The following is a 7,627-nucleotide window of genomic DNA, read 5'->3' as shown; positions in this document are numbered from 1 at the left end:
CCTGGAGTTGAATATTGTCCTGCCTTGTTAAGTTGGGAAAGTTTTCCTGGATAATATCCTGAAGAATATTTTCCAGCTTGGATTCATTCTCTTCATCACATTCAGGTACACCTATCAAATATAGATTAGGTCTTTTCATGTAGTCCCATATTTCTTGGAGACTTTGCTCATTCCTTTTTACCCTTTTTTCTCTAATATTGCCTTCTCATTTTATTCCATTGAGTTGGTCTTTGACCTCTGTTATCTTTTATTCTGCTTGGTCAATTCGACTGTTAAAACTTGTGCATACTTCGCGAAGTTCTCGTATTGTGTTTTTCAGCTCCATTAATTCACTTACATTCCTCTCTAAATTGTCTATTCTTGTTAGCATTTTGTCAAACCTTTTTTCAAGGTTCTTAGTTGCTTTGCATTGGGTTAGAACATGTTCTTTTAGCTCACAGAAGTTTCTTATTATCCACCTTCTGAAGCCTGATTCTGTCAGTTCATCACACTCATTCTCCATCAGGCCCTGTTCCCTTGCTGATGAGGAGCTGTGATCTCCTGAAGGAGGAGAGGTATTCTGATTTCAGGTGTTTTCAGCCTTTTTGTGCTGGTTTCTCCCAATCTTTGTGGATTTATCCACCTGTCATCTTTGTAATTGCTGACTTTAAGATTGGGTCTCTGAGTGGACGTCCAGCTTGTTGGTGATGATGTTATTTCTGTTTCTTTGTTTTCCTTTGGTGGACGCCCCTCCCCCACAGAGCTGGACCTTCCCAGGGTCAGCTGTGCTTGCTGTGAAACTCTCAGCCATCAGCATTTCCAATTGCTGTTTTTTTGAGGGGTTGGGACCAGCTGAGCCCAATCACCTGGCTCCCTGCCTTGGAGCCCCCTTGTTTTTCTTTTCCTAATTGAAGGATTGATTCTCTCCCAGGTGCCCCAGTCACCCACCGAAAAGGCACCGGGATCTATGCAATTTCCCAGATGGCAACTGCACCAGCTAAAACAGAGGTGCTGAGATTCGCGTTTTCTTGCCCAAAATCTCCTGGTCTGGCTCCCCGCGTCAGTCCCCCCTTCAATCCGATGAATGGGTGACTCTGCCTTCCTGGAGCTCCAAATGCCAACTAAAAGGGCACCCAGTCCCGCATACTCCGCATTGAGAACCGCCACGCTAGGGTGCCAGCAAAACACAGCTGCACCAGCCGAAAGAGTCGCGCTGGCAACCCATGGGGCTCCTCCGCCGGGAATCTCCTGGTCCATTAGCAACAAAAATTCGTCTGGAAGTCTGGCGTCCACTCACTCCCTGTGCCTTCACTGGGAGCTTCAATCCTGAGCTGCTGCTAGTCGGCGATCTTGGATCTCTCTCCTGGCTTTCTGGCTTCTTTCTTGCAGATGACCTATTGTGGGACTTCACCTTGTGGTTGTGTGAGTCAATACTCTTTAATAAACTCCCTTCATATATAAATCTATTCTATTAGTCTTGGTCCTCTAGAGAACCTTCACTAATAGACCATGGTCTATAAAATTCTACAAAGTCTTGCTTCTGCCTACCCCTCCAAACTCATAATATGATGTTTGTATATGATGAACCAACCTAGCTCCTCTACCCTGACACTCCTTTCATCCAACTATGTCTTTTCATAACTCAAATCTCAGTTCAAGTATGACATCCTCAGGAAGTTAATAACACCCAACTGTCCCAGTCTTCCCATGCACAAAACCTGGAAGCTGTCATTGACTCATTTCCTTAATTCTTTATTTCATCATCTGGTCTTATGATTCTTCCTTGGCAATTTTCACCTGCATCTTCACTTTATATTCACGCTGTCAACATGCTAGTCCAAACATCATGCTTTCAGAAATAAATTTTTATAATTGTTTTCTGCATGCTTGAGGCTCTCCTTCTCACTGTGCATCCCACATACTGCTGCAAAATTTAGAATAGATCCAAAGGATAAAGTAAAATGTTCATAATATTGTAAGCTTATAGCGATAAGTATAAGGGAAGCTATCAGAGTTCTCGAGTATATTAAAAGTCAGCTTCTCAAGCTAATCACCTTAGTTCATCATTCTGCAATCAATGCACCTAAATAACTTCATTGCCCAAATGTTTCTGATATAAATTACTACTTTCTGATTAGCGTAACCTGTGACTCTCTCCTCCTTTTACAAATTGCTCTCGACTTTTAGAATGTCCTCATCTTTTGCCTGTAAAAATGCAATCCATCTACATGTGAAGCCTCGCTCAGCCCAAGTTGTTCATAACTTTCAAACAGGAGAATAATTGTAAATTCCATTTCTTACTACCTATCACCAAGGGGCAGGATGGCAGAGGTAAGATCAAGAGATATTCAATGCTTTAGAAAACATTATAAAATCTGCTCTATTTCTACTACTTTCCATAATACTCTCTCCTTTACTCCCAATTTTTAACACAAGATATTCTCTAAATGTAGCCCATAACTCTTAACAATTCCCCCATCATCTCTATTTAAAATGTGTCTTCCTTCCCCCGATAGAGATACCTAATAGATCATTCATTTTATCACAAATCTCTTTTTATAATTCTGCTTAACTGGATCAATATACTCTTACGTGAATAATTTTTATCCATGTTACAAAGCACTAAGTTTCTTAAGCATGAGTTTTACAAATTATTTCTTCCATAAGAACATCTCTGAAGGGTTCATCAGATACATCATATACTTACGTAATTAGTTTTTTATCAAAAAATGTTTACCCTTAAATATATACTCAAAGGTCAAATTTTAGACTGGAAAAATTTTTGGAGACCATATAGTTTAATTCCTTCTTTTTTGCAGATGAGAAAATAATTGTTGTTACTGAACCATGTTACAGATATATACTTTACTGCTCCCAGTAAATTACGGCATGTAGACAGTGGAGTTCAGTTTTCTACTGCTTTCTTATCTTCCTCAGCTCAATGCAGAGCATTAGGCACAAAACAAGTAAATATCTATTTAATATCTGAATTGAATAAATAAGAGATACAATTTCAAAAAAGTGAAAAAAGAGATTTTTAAATACATTATTTTAAAATACTGTATGTAAACACAATACTGTTGAGAAAGAGGAACTAATAAATGCCAATTCAAAAAAATAGTGTTATCTGAGGGGGAAGGGAAGTGAACAGAGGAAAAAGGAGCAGAAAGGGCATCAAAGACAATGAAACTCTTTTTACAATGATGATGGGTCCATGTGAGTATGTTGTACTGGTGTTCTTTAAGCCCCTTCACCTATTTTTGCAATGAACATTCAACTATAAATTCATGTAAAAATTGCAAAAATGATGTGTTCATCCTGATGAGTTATGACGAAGTGAACATATCTATGTAATCAGCACCGTAATCAGGATTCAGAAATTTACAAGAACTCAAAGCTCCCTGTGTCCTCTTCCAGTTATTACTGTCCAACCTCCACCTCCTAGTTCAAGCTATTATTGTGCCTCAGCCTCCTTGGTAGCTGGGACTACAGGCTCCCACCACTACACCCGGCTAATTTTTGTATTTTTAGTAGAGACTAGGTTTCATCATGTTGGCCGGGCCAGTCTTGAACTCCTGGCCTCAAATGATCTCGCAACCTTGGCCTCCTAAGTGCTGAGATTACAGGCATGAGCCACTGCACCCAGCCACAACGTAGAATTCATTTTATCTTTTGTTGAACTCCATCTGAATGGATTCCTATATTATGGACTCCATGGTCCCTGGTTTCTTTTACATGGTATTATATCTGTGAGATTCAACTGTATCTCTCATGTCTGAATAATCAGTCATAAGAATACCACAATTTATATATTTAACCCCTTAACTGATAAACATATGCGTTCTTCCCAGTGTTGGGCTCTTAAGAATAGTTCTGCTATGGATATTCTTGTCCACACATAAGTAGGTATTTCTGATAGGAATAAACTCTTGCATGGAATTGCTGGTTCATAGGGTAAAGATGTGTTCAGCTTTAGTAGATCCTGGGACATACTTTTCCAAAGAGCTGTACCAACTTGCACTCCTACTGCCAGTGTATGAGAGCTCTAAGTGCTTGATATCCTCACTATACTTGATATTATCAGTCTTTTCATTTAACCATTCTTGTGGATGGCCTACATATATTTTATAAATATTTTACTACATCTACTCAAAATTTAGTAAAAACTATTCACAATCTAATATAAGCCTTTTTGTGGATATTTGCTTTGGTTTTTTCTGGGTAAACTTCCAGGAGTAAAATTGCTGGGTCATAAGTAAATACAAGTTTAATTTAAAAATAAAAGACCTGCCGGAAATTTTTCCGAAGTGATAGTAACGTTTTACACTGGCACCAACAATGTATGAGTAGATCCAAATCCTTACTAACATGGTATTGTGTTATAATCTTTTAAGATTTTAACTAAATCAATATAACAGCTTCCTTTAAATATGGCAAACCATGCCAAGTTTTCCTAGATATCTTCATGAGCTAAATAATTAGGCTGAAGTTGTCTGTTATTAAGATAAAACTGCAGTAACTACATGCAGCAATTTTATGAAGTATCAAAATGATCGTTACTAGTTCATTTAAGCATGGACTGCTAAAATTTTGAGTCGAATTGCTGTTCCTTTCTCAACTGCAGCTCTTGAAAGACTGGTATTTTATTCTTTCTTAAATCTCTAACAGGTTTGTTGAATTGATTTCAGCAGTTATATAAAAATTATATCCAGATTAAATGTAGAGGCAAAGTTCTAAGAGAGCAAAAAAAAACATGTCTGTTTATTACCCGTTGTATTCCCAGTGTCTAGCACAGTGACTGGAGCCCAGGAAGCACTCCATGTGCATTTTTTATGAATAAATGATTATTTGGCAGATAATCTAACATTTCTCCTCTAGTTCTTTCTTTATCTAGAATAATGGTGCCTGTTTCTTATGGTTCCTTTGAATTTGAGATAATATATGTGAAAGTATCTCACACAATATGAGATACATAGTACACACTCACCAAGTATCTTTTTGAACTACTACTTTTTATAGCTGTAAGTATTATTATAGAATGTAGCTTGCTTTTCCCTTTTCTTTTCTGTAATTTATGAAATCTCATGCAGTCTAACAGCTGGAGTCCTCACCACTAAACCTGATGCCTCTCATGAGTTCTGGTCCTATAGACCCAAAGGACTGCCACACAGCTACATTTGATTATAAAACTCACCATGTTTCCAAATTCAACATGTCTAAAACCAAACGCTCCCACTTCATTGCTGGTGGAACCTATAATGGAACCACCGTGTACCCAGGCAGTTACCAAACTTTTCTGATTTCTTTTTCTTCCTATAGATCTTCCTAAAATTCAGAGAACTCGCCCTATATGATGTATTTATATTTTATTTCCCATTCCTCCTTTATTTTTAATGCCAATACCCTAATCCAGATCACTGCTTACCTACTAATTGTACTACTGAAATGGCATCCCAACAAAGTTCCTTGTCTCCAGTCTCTCCCTGCCTTTAGTCCATACATTTTTCCATGGTTCATCTCTCTAAAGTATTACTATACTCATTTTACTCAGCCCTCAAAAATTTCACACGGCTACTCTTTGACTGCTGAGTAAATTCAGATTAGGCCCCACTAACTAAATAATCTCATTTTCTCTTACCCAAGTATCACTTATACTATGACACATATCCTTTCTTATGTTATGAAATAGCTTTTTTATGCCACTCATCAAATGGTGAGTTTGTTCAGCACAGTGAACCTGTATATAAGAAAATGCTTTACGATCAGGCAGACAGAGGTTCCAATCTTGGCCTAATTATTCACAATTAAGTGGTCTTAGGCAAGGTAGTTAATTAGCCTCAGGCATATTATCTGTAAAAGCAGAGATACATTCATCTTATTTGTTATGCAAAGATTAATTCTGCACATAAAGTGTCTGTCACACAGCTGACATTCGAATGGAAGCAAATATTTTTTCAAGCTTCATATATGCCAGAAATTTCACAAATTCATCTAATTTAGTGCTTACAATAATGCTGTAAAACAGGTTCAATGTCATTTTGCATTTGAAGAAGCTGAGGATCAGTCATATACGTAGTAAAAAGACCATCATTCATTTGTGTTTCTCATGGTACCATGCCATATACATAATAGATTTCTAGTTAACAAAAGATAATTCAGTGAATGATTCAAACTGTTCAGAAGAAAAAAAGAAAAAAAAGAAAATACTGCATTCTGACCAAAATCAAATTGAGAAAATAGCTATCACAATAAGTCAAATATAGTTAATGTTTTAAGTTACATTTCTTTATGATGTGCAAAAAGGCAATTATAACACATACTTAAAAGTAATTATAAACTTGGGAGTGGTCATGAGAAGAGAGGAAGGAAATAATAAAAGAATGTTCTGCTACAGACAAAGCAAACAATAGATCTTAAAATAATCCAAAACACCTAGAAGGCAGTAATGACAAAAAAGACCTGGAGAAAAGAAGGATAACTGATGATATATGGGCTTGCTCTACAATACAGAAACAGAAGGATGAAAGAAGAAAAAAAACTAATGTGATTTTGCTATAAGCTCAGAGGATTCCTGATAGTGAACAGAATTTCACCTACCAAGCACTGGTCAGTTCTGGATATCATGGTGTGTAATAATTGTAAAACACTGGAGGCATTTTCAAGGAAAGCAATAAAAGTAAGCCCAAGAATAGTTGGATATGGGCTGAATCTTCACATTGTTTCTGTGCGCAAGCGGACTGTGAAATTCAGTCCCAACCATTTATTTCCATTAACACAGCAGCAAAGAACAGATTGACTTGAAGAATCAAACAGTTTTGCAAACATCTACATTTGTGCACCTGCACAAATGTATTACAAACTTATTACCTCTCCAAAAAGTCAGTATGTCATCTCTTCTCAGAATTTAAAACCTAGAGGAGACGGGCCACTTTCCAGGCTTCTCTAGATCTAAGACAGTTAAACTCAGATAGATTTTTGTTTCTAATGAATGTTTTTCCTGCTACAAGAAGTGGGCCAACCAGGCAAAATTAACATGAACAAGGAGGGAATGAGCACATTGCTAAAAAAGAGGCACAGGATCTAATGGTTTAAAAGAAGCGGTTTTCTAGTTGCATGCTTGGGTTCAATCCTAGCTCCACTAGATATTAAGCTATATTAACCCTGGGCAAATTACTCCACCTCGCCGGACCTCAGTTCACTCAAATGTGACTGATGTCAGTACTTACCATCAAGGGAGGTAATGAGGATTGAACAAACTAATACAGCTAGTGCACTTAGCTAATTGTATCCAATATACAATTAGCATTTACTAAGTGTTAGTTACTAAACATTTTTCAATGAGTAGGCTTAAAATCAAATGATAAAGAGCAGTGACGATTAGAGGAAACTATTCAAAATTTATAGTCAGAAATCCTGGGTTCAAGTAGGAGTTGTGAGATTTACTTTATGTGTGACGTATAAAATGACACCTTAGTCTTGTTCGTTGTGCCTCAGTTTCCTCAGATGTGACAATATTTATTTTCTTATCTCAAATGATTGTTATGATGATCAAATTAGATAAAATAAGGATGTTTATAAAAGGCTATACGGGTTATTATATTATGATGATCATCACCTCACAGTACATTGTGCTTAATACCTTTTCAGT

The sequence above is a fragment of the Cebus imitator genome, unplaced genomic scaffold, assembly GCF_001604975.1.
Source record: "Cebus imitator isolate Cc_AM_T3 unplaced genomic scaffold, Cebus_imitator-1.0 Scaffold303, whole genome shotgun sequence".
Classification (NCBI taxonomy): Eukaryota; Metazoa; Chordata; class Mammalia; order Primates; family Cebidae; genus Cebus; species Cebus imitator.
This window is presented reverse-complemented; position numbering follows the sequence as displayed.